General features: G+C 38.3%; 1 protein-coding gene across 1 annotated transcript in view; it reads right to left on the bottom strand.

Annotated features, from left to right (window-relative positions):
- Nucleotides 1–9,656, bottom strand: part of plppr1 (phospholipid phosphatase related 1) — a 107,568-nt gene extending 97,912 nt beyond the window's left edge. The window contains exon 1 of the mRNA XM_034708984.1: nucleotides 9,450–9,656. The gene's annotated coding sequence lies outside the window, so the exon portion shown is untranslated. The remainder of the gene's footprint in view (nucleotides 1–9,449) is intronic.
- Nucleotides 9,657–15,326: the final 5,670 nt, after the last annotated feature.

Raw genomic sequence — 15,326 nt, 5'->3', positions numbered from 1 at the left:
CCTGATGGGGGGGGGGGAGACTAGGGAGGGGGAGGGGGAGGGAGAGAGGGGGGGGGTGTCCAATTATTCCATGATCATTCAATTGAGTATATGTGAATAAGAATATGAGAAAAACAAATAAATAAAGTCTGAAAAAAAAAAAAAAGAAAATAAAATTTAGGGGGAAAATAACGTATTTAGCATTGCTTTTGACGTAAGAATAATAATGTTTTTTTTTTATCAATTAATCGATAATTCATCGTTAACATTTCCAAAAATCGATCACGGAAAATACTTAAAATGTACATCCCTAATTCCTCCACTTTTAACTTCTAGGTGATACAGGTCAGTCAATAATGTAATCCGGTTTGTGAAATAGTAATGATAGAGGAAAAAACAATGTAAGAAAGCTGAGTAAATGTACAATATGATGATTTTCATGAGGTACAAGGAGGAAGACAAGTGTTGATTGAACCACGTGGGGGTTTGCTTTTGATTGTCAGTGTAATTATGAAGATTTGACTTGTGGGAGTAGTATAATGCCAGAAAATAGTGAATGAAGGGGTAGGATTAGATCAGTTTTAACTTCTACTCCTTTTCGCACATGTAAAGTAAAATGTTTCAGTGCTTGCTAATGGAACTGATTGATTTTTTTTCTTTTGTATGACTATTTCTTTTTTTTTACTTGTATGTCTTTTTTCTATTTTACTTTTACATGATCGAAACAAAGACATCAAATCAAATCAAATATTTATGTTCTTGATCTAGGAGCCAGGAGCAACACTATAAAAAACAACCTATAGATTCTACTCAATACAACTGAGGTAACAATTTGCACTCTATTTAATAATGTACATTTTATCAAATGTTTAAAGTGAAGTCTACCTATATTTTACTATGATTAAATATTAAAATGATTTAGGTAAAAGATACTCATATTTTTTAAATACATTTCAAAACTCATTAAAATAAGTAATAACAACTCAAGCATTCACCCATATTCACTCACTGATGGTAGAGGCAGCTATGTTGTGAGGGACCATCAGTATTAGTATTAATCTCATTCATTTACAGTCACACACCTCTGACAACAGAGGGGGCAATTTGGGGTTCAGTGTCTTGCTCAAAGACACTTGAGCATGTGACTGCTGGAGTAGGGATCGAACTGCCAACCTTCTGATTGATAAACGACAGACTCTACCCTCTGAGCCACAGTCAGATAACAGGCAGTACATGATTAGCAAACAAGCTAACAGCTAAGGTAACACTGAGGGGAGCTGGCTGAGACGTCAGGAGACGGTCTGAGCAGGGGCAGAGTAGTTTGGTTGAACATGTGTGCACCTGACTCAGTGTTTCATTTATGATTGGTTGGATATTTATTACGAATTATTGAATTGCCTTGGGCTGAGGCTCAGCAACAAATCTTCCATCATATAAGTATTATATGTTTAAATTATCATTCATAACATGCTACACAGCAATATATGATTCTTATCTTCAACCCAGATGGCACACCACACTCCAGAGTCCCTCTAAAAAACAACACTGGCCCACAGCAAAGAATGTAAATAAAACCCCCTAGTGCAGACCAAATGATTTTCAGTAGAACTTATTAGGGATGGCCAATATTGAAAATGATGTTATCACGATAAAATATTTCATGTCAGTCGATATCGATAATTATCATGATAAATATCAGATCATTATTTCATTTATATTTAAAGTCAAATTTTTGCTCCTGAGTGAAAGTTGAAGACAGTTTGTAAGTTTGTAACTGGATTTAGTTTCTGATGAACCTCTTGAATCCATCATTTCTGACGGTGCTAACAGGAAGCAGGTCTTTATTCTATGGTGAGATTTTAGTTTGTAGATTCTTATTTTTCTCAGATTGAGGTTATTTCCATAATTTGATTTAAATTTACAACAAATATATACAATTGTGTACTGTATCAGTTTAAAGATTATTGTTTTGAGTCTCCTTTTAGATTACTAAGGGTTACAGGCAGAGTGATGTTGTTTCCCACAGTGCAGTGAATGCATCAAGGTTATTCAGTGTTCAGTTGTCCTATGGTCATGGTGGATATTAAACGTGTTCACTGCAGAAGTTGTCTCTGTGCTCTTTCTTTACCCACATCCTGAAAGTATATATAATGAAGTGTATGAAGTTAATAGTTAACACAGAGTCGACTCAGTGTCAGACTAATGACTCTGCTTTGAGCTGCTAGGTTTTGAGTTTTCTTCAGAGTCACTGTCCCTCGTTTCAGTTGTATTTACATTCTGCTCTGAACGTCTTTAAGCCCTGCTCTCTCTCACCCTGCAACATGATTGGCTGTTCAATGCCATCTTCTTATTCTGTCTAATGTTGGGCAACTAGCGTTTAAGGCTCATTAGCGCCCCCCTCAATTTTAAGTGGCCGGGGGGGTTTAATTACATGTTTATTTATATCGAATTTTTTATTGAAAATGTTTCATATTTATATCGAGAAAAATTATATCCCGATAATTATCGTTATCGAATTATCGCCCAGCTCTAGAACTAATCATATTTTGGGGTTTTTTTTATTATTAATTTTAGAAAATGAGTAATGTAGGTATATTATATTCATTAAACCAATATACCATCGTATAGTTTAAACAATTTGAGTGGGTTTAACTTACTACTCACAAAAATCCTTTTTTACAGTGAACCATTGAATCTCACATTGCCTCAAGTTGAAGTTCTTCTACAGCAGAGTAAGACAGATAACGTGAGTTTTACAACAATGGTAGCTGGACTAAATTAAATGGAATAAGCTGAATACATCTTCAAGTCATTATGTTTAATCCATTTTTGGAGTAAAAAAAAATGGTGTGCAGCTCTTTATTATCCAGGTGAATACAAGCATCAGATTGGTACTCGGTATTGGCAGATCCTGAATATTAGAAAAGATCAGTTGTATGAATATATCTAAAAGAATAACTTCACAAGATGCTTCATGTTCCTCATGCTACAGGCTGATCTTCCAATCGGCCTCTTCATAATAACATAGTGTTAACATAGCCTGAAATTAGCACAATTTTCTTATAAATTCATGGCTATATTCTCATAAATCAATCTTGAAATCTCTTTTTTTTTCTATAAGGTGGCTCTAATACTCCATCATACAACTGCATATGTTTATTTGATTCTGTCTGGCTGCAGAACTTGCCAGGCACTTATTTCCCTCGGTGCCCTATAATTCACCATCATATCTGTAGTTATACTCTTTTTTTTTTAACCTTTGTTTAGTGTGTAATATCAGGTAGATGGCTTACAATGTGCCAAACAACACCAATCTCTATATTGGCCAACACGATCCTCCTGTTGTAGCAGTAAGTTGCAAATACATCCAGCATATTTAAGAAATGATCAATGTGGGGCATTACATATTTTGAAGTGTTTGAAGCTACATCACATGGCCTGAATTTCGGTGCAGCATTGCGGTTATCCTGCATAAACTATTAAATGCCTTCAAATCTGGCATTTATAATGTGGGAAAATCCAGAACAAATCTAAAATATATATTTTTTACAATGACCCTTTATGACACTCAGGGAATGTTGTGCACAGAACAGACCGACTGCAAACGCCACACCAGTCTTGATCAATGCTTCAGCCGTCTCTCTCTCTCTCAATAGACCATTGTACACAACTTCAGCTGACATACAACCATCTTTACTTAGCAAACATTGTGTAACGTTGGTTATGTTCGATCAAAACAACAGAAAGACAACTTGTAATGCCTGATCAATTCAAGTGTGTCTTTGTGTGTGTGTGTGTGTGTGTGTGTGTGTGTGTGTGTGTGTGTGTGTGTGTGTGTGTGTGTGGCCTTTGTTGACATGTTGTTTCTGAATCCGAGTTTGATAGCATGCTGCTAACTGTCAATAGCTGCTCAATGAGCGTATTCAGCAGATGCTCACACAAGCTTAAGCTAATGTACTCATGCTACAGAGCCAGCGATGGTGTGAGCTAACGGTAGCATACACTTGTGGTAGCATAAACCAACATACGCTGTAACTGAGTAGTTGTTTTAGCATATACAAGCTAATTTTCAAGCATTTTCTAACATTGAATTGTAAAAAAGAGTCTGTGCTGTTAAACCCTTTGTCAAACACCAACCCGGTGGTCCTGGTGACTGTAGAATAACTAAACAGAAAAAGTACATTTCCTGGTGGTCTGGTTTGCTTATGTAGAACAAATGGACACATTAGCATACATTTTTGTCCCCCCTCAAAAAACATTTTAAAAATCCCCCCTATGTGAGGAATTTCGGGGGAAGAGTTCCCCACCTTTTTGAAAAATGAGATTTGAACTCTGCATCAGTGCTATTCTTAACTATATCTTTTACCAGATGACAGATGTTAGTCATCAGAGGTCTTGCTCTATGTTGATGTTATACAACAGTTAGCTCTAGGGATGCGATGATTAGCTGACACTGTCAACAGCATTGATGACAAAATAAGTTGCCAAAAAAATGTAATTGTTTATAATTAGTAAGTTACATCATTACCCATGTTTTTTGTGATGTAAGCAGACACGACATGACATTGTTTTCCAGAGCTGAGTTGCTGAGGGTGAGCCATCTTGCATCCTTATTTTGTCTGCTGAGAGTTTCATATGCAAAATAGCAACAGGAAAATGGCAAATACTGATATTGCATCCTAAAACTTCCCAAGTCTAGGAGCTGGATTAATTGTTTCAATAATAAATGACAACAGCCAATCAAGGAATGATGATATAGGGATTGACAGTACTAGGTGATGTATTTGTGTATTACTCTGCTTCAGGTGTTCTAATAGACACTACTTAACATTTGAACAAAATGTCTTGTTCTAGATTAAAGAAGCTGGTACTTCATACTGTCAACAGACTCTTATTTAACTGCTTCTATGAAAAGTGGGAGCCAAGAGGTACATTTACATAACACAAAGCAGCTGGTCTGCCAAAATGGTTGGGCATACGCATGGCCCATGATAGAATCAAAGCAATGCTGATAACAGCATTCTCTCTCTCTCTCTCTCTATCTCTCTCTCTCTCTCTCTCTCTCTCTCTCTCTCTCTCTCTCTCGCATATGATATTATACAAGAGCAGAGCTAGTCTTGGTGAGCCGCAACCTCACTCAAAGCCTCAAAACCAAACCAAACCTTGTGGGTTATGAACAATGAAAGGTGATTTTATTGTTCAGTGTGTAAATGTTAGAGCCCACAATGTTATTGCTCCTGAATGCATTGTGTGCAATAATGCAGCTGAAAAACGAAAATGGAGGGATTCATCCGACTAAAAACAACTCTGGGTCTTCTCAAAAGATGATTCATGTTGTAGGCTTTAAGGGGGCAGCTAAAACACTACACACCAGTCAGCCATAACATTATTACCATCTTCTAAATATTGTGTAGTTCTGTGGCCATACAGCCCCATACACAGGAAATTGCTCTGCTGTGTGTTCTGATACCTTTTTATAAGAACCAGCACTGTGCACGAAATCCACACAATTCTGCTGAGTCTTAAATTCTGCTGAGTTTTTAAATTAAGTTCCTGATCTGTTTTCAGTGTGCATGTACCCATATGCTGTATCTTAATTAAAACTAAAATCCCATCTTCCTGTGGTCAGTTACCATGGAAAACAGAATGAAAAAAAACTGGGGTTCTCCGCCTGCTTGGATACTTGTGTGTATTTTTTGAAGTGGTGCTCACTTAGCAAGCATTCAGGCTAATTATATACTCGCGTCTGAGCTATATACCTCCGTTGCATTCTGGCATGCAACGAATACTCGATGGTTTTGTGCATCTCAGCCAACAACCCATCACTTGTACTTCATATTAATCAAAACTCCTTGTAAACATAGATGTTTAGACACATTAAAAGCAACTGGCTTCTGTCGTATTACTGGAAAGCAGCCAGTTCTAATTCTTCTTTCTGGATCTTACTGTCATACTATCACTTGTAAGTGTCCGCCGCCATTCAATCTCCAGAGGCAGGCACTATCTCACCTTAGGGGTAATCATTCCCCAAGGGACATCATAGTGACAGATCTATTGCCCAATCAGGACACCCCCACTGATCCAATAACACCACCCCCACATCTAGTTGTAATCAAATACCTGCTAACACTGGACCATAGAAAGGGTTTATGTGTGTGTGTGTGTGTGTGTGTGTGTGTGTGTGTGTGTGTGTGTGTGCATAATCAATAACCAGTCTGCAGGGTGAGCAGGGGAGAGTTAGATATCAGGGAAGGGTTCAGAGGTCAGTCCTTTCTGCAGGATCACTCCAAATCTGTCTGGGTTTTTTTGGGGGGGGGGTTTTAACAACATGATGCCCTTGCTGGTGTATCCTTGTAATTATTGCAATTTATCCCACACACAGAACAGTAGCTTGTCACTAATAGTATTGCTGTGATGTGTTAACTACACCATAGCAGTATTGTGTGTCTTTAGGGGAATACATTTAACTTTAACATTTTATCTTTAACAGAATGACATGTATTCTCATTCCATTTTCCCTGAAAGAGGGCCTGTTACACATCACTTGTATGTTTTGATTTTTCACTCTCAGTGTGACAGGGTAATCATATACTACAACTGAATTTCCTGACAAATCTCATTATTTTAGTAATTTTAACTGTTATCTTATTCTATTTTTATGTATTTATTCATTCATTTATTTTATTTTATTTATCTACTCAGTTTTATCGATATTTTTCAGCCTTAGTTTCATTTTTCAACTCTTATCCTTACCTTTTAAATCTATTTATTTTAACTATTTTTATTTCTTAATTTTGATGCTTTAACTTATTTTAATTACACATATTTTATTTTGGTGTGGATTGGTCTCTATTTTATTTTATTTTTATGTTGTTCTTATTTTTAATTTGTATTTTTATTAGTTTTATTATTATCATTATTATTATCTTCCACTAAAATGTCTTAGCATTGTTTCATTTCTGCTTCTTTCTTGTTTTCAATCGCTGTAAAGCACTTTGGGTTGCATTTTATTTGTATGAAAGGTGCTATATAAATAAAGCTTGATTGATTGATTGATTGATTGATTGATTGATTGATTGATGGGATGCCCTACTATGCTTCAAGCAACACTCATGTAGTCCTCGCTTTGAAAAGTAGGGTGATAAAACAAACAAAGTTATGCCATGAAATCTCATTTCTCGCTGCTAGAAGCGTGCACTGGCAGCGTCTGTCTCGACCTTCACGTTTGTTTTTCTGTGACGCAGCAGCGTGGCATGAATTTTAACATTTTACAATTTTACAATGTTCTTCGTTTCTGAAACTCACAACAATACACATGTATTTCCAGCGATTCGCAATTGTTTTAGACTTCCTTCGCTTTTCAATGCAGTTGGCATTCTTCTTCTCTGGTTATTTAATGCAGTTAGCAAACAGCTTTAAGATGCTCTATAGCCACCGCCTGACGGGAACACTGTATTACAACCAGCCGCTGGTGAAAACGATGAAAATAGTACTTTCAAAATGAGATAGCGCATTAACTCTTCGATTTTGAATCAGTAAACGAGTATTCAAGCATTTGAAAATCATGTCCCATCCCTAATTAAAGACAGAGAATTTCAAAAAGTACATTTTGTAAGCAAAAATTAGAAAAGTAAAGTAACAATGTTGACATCCCAAGGGAGGTTTAACAGTATCAATCCTGAGATCTGAATTTATACCAGCATAACATTCACTATTTACTATGTTGTTAGCATTAATTCAGTCATTGTTGAGCAAAAAGAAAATCTAATTATACAAAATAAAAATAACAAATTGAGATCCAGCATCAATATGGTACCACAATGATGCCAGTCAGGATGAATCAGAGGGAAAACGAATACTATAGCAACAATAACAATAGCAGTTTGTTAAGTAAGTGCGGATGCAGCTGATGAAGTCAGTCCAGTATGTCATTTCTGGGTATACTGATGTCATTGTGACCTCAGCCTGTTTTGTCATCTGATTGGTCAAAAGTGACTTAATCTTTTAAGAAATGACAAACACACAAGCACCGTACAACAAAACGGCCTTCAGTTGGAAAAGTAGAGAATGGGACCTTTTATGCTCCTGCATGTATTTGAGCATGAGAAACACTGTGGGGCAGCTTCATTTGCACCTTAGATTTCACACACACACACACACACACACACACACACACACACACACACACACACACACACACACACACACAAACACACACACACAGCATTAATGCAGACTTGTGCTATTATGTATGGTGGGTGTCTGCCAGGAGAAATCTTGCATTCAGCAGGCTTTGTTGACAGCCAAGGAAAGGCTCACCTGATGCCCAGCCACCTGCCATCTGTCTGCTGAATAATACCATGTTTGCCATACACTACAGGGACCAGTATGAATACCTCTGTCAGATATAAAACACACACACACAGCATAAACTCACAGGTTTAAGATACACATATAGCTGTTGAGAATGTCCCTCCCTAGGTGGCTGATACTATCTTATTTGCAGTAAAATAGACAAGGAACACAAAGATGTGCAGGAATTAAAAGCAGCAAGAGCAACACACTAAAATGTAAGTTTTTTAATTGTGTTAAGGCTACATCTTTCAATGCATTTGGACGTATTGTGATACAAGATGTTGAGCCTCTAAAGACACAAAACAGGTTTAAGAAAAAAGAAGCCCTCACATAATTTTATGCTAAATGTATGGACATTTTTTTTGCCAACACAGAAGGTGGGTTTACTGTGTTCTACTGCTATTCCTGTCTCTAGTTCTCCTGGCTGGCTGAGGCCACCGCCGCTCATTCACAATCCTGTAGGCTTCAGGATGAAAAGAAGAGGTAATCAGAAGAAGATGATAGCACATGCTGCAACGAATCAATGTCAAGGTTGCACTACTACTCATCAAGGCACCTTAATAAGCTTGAGATTTCAGTCTTTCAGTGATGTGAAACGTATCAACTGCGCCGTGCGCGTCTAGGGGGGCTGGTTGAGGAGGAATATCCACCCTATGATGTTGGGGGGCGGGGAGATGGGCCAAAATTTTCCTGCTGGACTGGAGACACATTTTGCTCGGCAACGGAGGACACACATTTTGTAGATTTTAATTGACTGTCCTTTACGCATGTTCAATAATAAAACATAATATATGTTGAATTCAGATCAATACAATCTGGAATACGCGCTGGAGGGCGGTCACTGTTGCTGGTAGAGACAGGTGTCTATCTAAATACCGATATCGATTGTTTTTAATCATTTCAGTAGATTCCCCAAAAATATCATCCAGAATCCACCTGCAATCTGTTCCATTTACAAAACTGTCCACAATACTCCCTTTATCTAATCGGGCTCCCGCGTTGGGACTTGATCGAGGTCCGAACTTGCCTCAGCAACAGACAATAGCTGCACAGTCCCGTTCCCTCTTACTTCTCCCCCCACATTCAGCCTCTGCAGGCATCACACACACACTTACCGCGATGGGATGAAGCAATATTCCAGAGAAAAGGCGAATCCATTAAAGAAACGAGGAGAAAAGGGCGAAAGGAACCCGTGAGCACTCCCACTACTACTCGTACTACTACTCCATCGGCTCAGCACAGCTCGGTTTGTGATGAGGATCACGCAGCGTGTGAGCGCATGAGGATGGATGCTGTGCCTTGTCGGGGGGCGGGGCCAAGACGCGTTCTGAGGTCCGCTGGAGCGTACTTAATTCTGTGTAGGGACCTTGTGTTACAAGCAAGGCAGCTATCCAGCCCGCATATTCCCAGGCTTCATGCCCTGGAGACCCCCAGGTCCTATAGGAGGAATCCTTCCTTTCAACCTTTTCCTCTGCTTTGTGTCTATGGAACTACCCATGTTTTTTATTGCTAAGGTGTGTTCAGTTGTGACTGCTGTGGTTGAGGCTGGTACCATTTTATTATGCAGGGGACATTTATAAGAAGGAAATAATTTAGTTTTAAATTTAAATTTAGATTTTTTATTTTTTGCCAAAAAATGTTTTGGGTAGGGGGTCACTGAAAAAAAAGGAAAATAAAGAGATTAAATTCAGCATTCAGAGTTCTGACTTTAATCTCAGAATAATTTAAACAATATACATTACACCTTAATTTTTAAATATTTATTTGTATTCTCAGAATTCTGACTGTAGTCTCAGAATAATTAAAAAAATATAAATTACACCTTCATTTTTTAAATATTTATTTTTATTCTCAGAATTCTGACTTTATTCTCAGAATGATTAAAAAAATAAACATTACACCTTCATTTTTTTAATATTTATTTTTATTCTTAGAATTCTGACTTTAATCTCAGAATGATTAAAAAAATAAACATTACACCTTCATTTTTTAAATATTTATTTTTATTCTCAGAATCCTGACTTTAATCTCAGAATAATAAAAATCAATGCACCTTATTTTTTATTTTTTTTATCATTATATCAGATTTCTGACATTAAAGTCTGAATTCTGACTTTTTTTCTCAGAATTCTGACTTGAATCTCACTTCCTAATAGGCAGGTTTCATTATTTTGCAAGAAATCATAATTTCTCAAGCAGGTCAAATGAAAACCATCAAATTAATTAACACTTATTATGACGTAAATAGAGATAGATAGCATATAGTACACTTTTATTCCACACTACAAATAACAGTTGATTTGTTTAACTGTAAACCAATTAATATTATTACTTTTCTAAATAAAAAAAATAATACCAATTTTTCTTCTATTGCAGTCTCTGGCGTTGCACCATAATTCAAGGCCCATTCCCTGCAAAACTAGCAAAGTGCCTTAATTCCCCCTTCTCCTCATCAAGCTGTTGCTCTACCTTGTTGCATAATATTTCTGATCTCAAAGGAAGGTCTTAATCTTCAGTCTCACCTCTGTGACCTGGCTAGTTGTAGCATAAGCACTGTAAGTGCACTGCTGCCAAAACTGGGACAGACATAAAATGAAACCCGGGTGCTCATCTCTGCAACAAGAATTTACTGAAGAAACACTGGTGTGTTCAGTGATCTAGATTCAGGGCGCACGCTACATTAAACTCTGTGCTCTGGCTCCCCCTCTTCCAGTCCTCTGCTGTTTCAACACAGTTCCCTATCTCCTACCCTCATCTCTCATCTGTGGCCTTCAGTCACATTAACCAAACTGTGCAGAAAATTTGAAAATACTGTAAAATCAAGACATGTTAAGTCAGCACAAGCTATTATTAACATTAGCACTGATTTGGATGTAAGATGGGATGGGTAATTCTGGAAAAAAATTTAGTGTAGGGCTGGATCTTAAAGGGGGCAGTAGTCGCCTTGAGGAATACCAGGCTAGCGACCAGAGAGCTGCTGAGGGATAAAAAATCATAGATTTTAGACAGGGAAGCAGAACAAGAGATAAGAAGAAGTAGCAAATACATCTTCAACTGGCAGGGAAGTCATGAGCAAGGTATTTGAGCGCTTACCTTGCTTATGAAAACCATATTCTGAAGGCTGAGGACAGTTGATGTAGAAGCCGCTTCTGTGTTGTGTGTCGGAAATATGGGTGAATGGTGTCAGACAAGAGAGAACAATGACTTCAGACAAATTTCAGGTAGAAATTGAAGTCTGTCCAGCACAGATTAGTGAGGACCAAATGGTAACCTCTGGCCGGGAGAATTGAGGCCAATGCAGAAGTGTTAAAAACTGCAGTTTCTCGAGGATCTGCTTGAGGCTGGCTCCGGAAGTACCGGAAATCACACACACACCAATTCAGAAAAGCAGATCTTTAAAGCAGAAATAAACATGTTTACAGCCTGGTAAAAAAAATTATTGTAGTCTTAATAGCGCATTTTTTAATCAGCACACACTGTACGGGGGGTGAATTGTTTCATAACTCGGCTGTTTTGAATACATTAAGATTACCACTTTACTATTCTGAGGACACAGCTGACTTGATTGACAGGCGGGAAAACTGTAGCTGTTGGTGAGGATGCTCAAAGCCCGCCTCTTTACCTCACACTAGAGTCATGGCCAAAAGTTTTGAGAATGACAAAACTATTAATTTTCACAAAGTCTGCTGTTTCAGTTTTTATAATGGCAATTTGCATATACTCCAGAATGTTATGAGGAGTGATCAGCTCAACTGCAATTAATTGCAAAGTCCCTCTTTACCTTGAAAATGAACTTTATCACCAAAAACACATTTCCACTGCATTTCAGCCCTGCCACAAAAGGACCAGCTAACACCATTTCAATGACACACAGGTGTCACACACATTAACACAGGTGTGGGTGTTGATGAGGACAAGGCTGGCGATCAATCTGTCATGATTGAGTGACTGGACACTTTAAAAGGAAGATGGTGCATGACACCATTGTTCCTCATCTGTTAGCCATGGTTACCTGCAAGGAAACACGTGCAGCCATCATTGCATTGCACAAAAAGGGCCTAACAGGGAAGTTTATAGCAGCGAGTAAGATTGCACCTCAGTCAACCGTCTATCCAATTATCAAGAACTTCAAGGAGAGAGGTTCAATTGTTGCCAAACAGGCTCCAGGGCGCCCAAGAAAGTCCAGCAAGCGCCAGGACCGTCTCCTGAAGGTGTTACAGCTGCGGGATCGGGCCACCACCAGTGCAGAGCTTGCTCAGGAATGGCAGCAGGCAGGTGTGAGTGCATCTGCACGCACAGTGAGGCGAAGACTTTTGGAGGAAGGCCTGGTGTCAAGGAGGGCAGCAAAGAAGCCACTTCTCTCCAGTAAAAACATCAGGGACAGACTGATATTCTGCAGAAGGTACAGGGACTGGACTGCTGAGGACTGGGGTAAAGTCATTTTCTCTGATGAATCCCCTTTCCCATTGTTTGGGGCATCTGGAGGAAGGCTTGTTCGGAGAAGACGAGGTGAGCGCTACCATCAGTCCTGTCTCTTGCCAACAGTGAAGCATCTTGAGACCATTCATGTGTGGGGTTGCTTTTCGGTCAAGGGAGTGGGCTCTCTCACAATCTTGCCTAAAAACACAGCCATGAATAAAGAATGGTACCAGAACGTCCTCCGAGAGCAACTTCTCCCAACCATCCAAGGGCAGTTTGGTGATGAAGAATGCCTTTTCCAGCATGATGGAGCACCTTGCCATAAAGCAAAAGTCATAACAAAATGGCTCGGGGAACAAAACATTAAGATTTTGGGCCCTTGGCCAGGAAACTCCCCAGATCTTAATCCCATTGAGAACTTGTGGTCAATCCTCAAGAGGCGGGTGGACAATCAAAAACCCACAAATTCTGACAAACTCCAAGCATTGATTATGCAAGAATGGACTGCCATCAGTCAGGATTTGGTCCAGAAGTTGATTGACAGCATGCCGGGGAGAATTGCAGAGGTCTTGAAAAAGAAGGGTCAACACTGCAAATGTTGACTTATTGCATGAATTCTGTGTAATTCTCAATAAAAGCTTTTGATACTTATGAAATGCTTCTAACTGTATTTCATTATACCATAGAAAAATCTGACAAAAACACCTAAAAACTCTGAAGCAGCAGACTTTGTGAAAATGTAATATTTGTGTCATTCTCAAAACTTTTGGCCATGACTGTAGATTGACAGCAGTTAGGTTGAGTTCACCACTTCCAATATGGCTCCCACCGCGCTTCAGAATCAGATGGGTGACGTCACGGATACCATGTCCATTATTTTAGTCTATGAAAAGGACTGACAGTGGACTTCTGGATCTGGTCAGGATAGACCTGTGACCTGAGGATACTTGGACTAAATAACCTTCAGCTGAAGTAAAAATATAATTACAACTAAACAGAACCACTGTAGCACAAGTACATTTGCAATGTTGTTTTACCAAAGTAATCAAAGTATCAACAGACAAATGCACCAAATACCAGTTTCCAGTATGTAGAATACAGCCCAAGTAAGTGCTATGTTGTCTTTTCACAGACTGTAGTGCAAAAGGCACTTTTATTGGTCAGAGCAAAACAAAGCATCATACATGTACAATCCATTTACCATTTTCCTACCATACTATTCATGCATTTTTTTTTGATAGCAGCAAGTTTGGTTAATGATGTTTCAACATATGATTCTTATTATTGTGTTTGTTTTATTTCTAATAACTCATAATGCTATAGATCTGATAACTTCTCAATAATATCAAGTGCCTCTCCAGTATAACTTTTTTATTATTCTGATTTAGTGAAATGTTTTTGGTGCAACAGGCTCCTTAAATATCTCAATCCCACCAGTCTGGGCCAAAACATCTTTGAATTCTTCAGGCTCCCATGGTTCTGCCACTGGAATGCGTTCTGTGGGACAGGAACCTAAATTGTTTTTGTTTACAAACGCTTGGAGCGCCCTGTTTGCTTACTGAAATAGCTGTGCCTTCATGGTGATATACAGTGTGCTCATTCTTGACTCACAGTTGGTTTCTTAGATTCAGTGGAATAAAGGTACTGTGCTGACATGTTAGTGATTTTCTAAATTGACAGACAATGCTAAGATACTTTTTTTTTTTTTCAACAATATATTTATTGTGTTTTATGTGACAAGACAAATACTAATGGTATAACTGACATAAAATATGCATTATACCAACAACATAATCCCTCCAAATGAATAAATGAAAACGAGTAAAATACAATAGAATAATAAATGAATAATAAAAAAAGGCAAAAAATGATAATAGTAAATCAATTAAAGGTGACCAAATTTCTTGAAAATCTCCCCCCTTTCCCCTGACAATATAAGTAAGTCGTTCCAATACAATGCATGATGTCATCTCCTTCACCCACATATGCATTGAGGGCACGTCCACTTTCCTCCAGTATAAAGGTATCAATCTCCTGGCCTGCAGGAGTCCAAAGTCCATGAGTTTTAGTTGTCTTGAGGTAAAAGTAAAGTTCTCTGGGTGTAAACCCAACACACACACATCTTTGCTTGAAAAAACACACTCATTCCAGTGATCTTAGATAAAGTTTGTACAACTGACTTCCAGTAATTCTGCAGTTTTGGACAGTCCTAAACACTCTAAACATTTACTACGGGTATCTGGGATGTTGGGTGACCAACGATTCAATTTGACTGGGGTAATATAAGTTATCATCAACCATTTATATTTTCATTGCTAAGATACTTAAAATGTAAGTCAAAGCCAGTGGCAACCATGGCTGCAGGTTTGAAGCTTATAAAAATAGGGTCAAAGGGTTCAGATCATACTAACTTTCAAAAATGTGTTTTAGGATATTTTTGTAACATTTACTTGCACAGGTTCCAGCAGCTCAGAAATAGCAGATTGTCCTTTTCCACAGTGCCTCTGCCTTGACCTTAAAGGAAAGGGGCATATGCGCAGCTGCATTCTTGTGGGGGTTAAAGAAGGCTTGTT

The sequence above is a fragment of the Notolabrus celidotus genome, chromosome 19 (assembly GCF_009762535.1).
Source record: "Notolabrus celidotus isolate fNotCel1 chromosome 19, fNotCel1.pri, whole genome shotgun sequence".
NCBI classification, from domain to species: Eukaryota; Metazoa; Chordata; class Actinopteri; order Labriformes; family Labridae; genus Notolabrus; species Notolabrus celidotus.
Note: the sequence above shows the minus strand (reverse complement) of the source record. Positions and strands in the feature narration are given on the sequence as shown.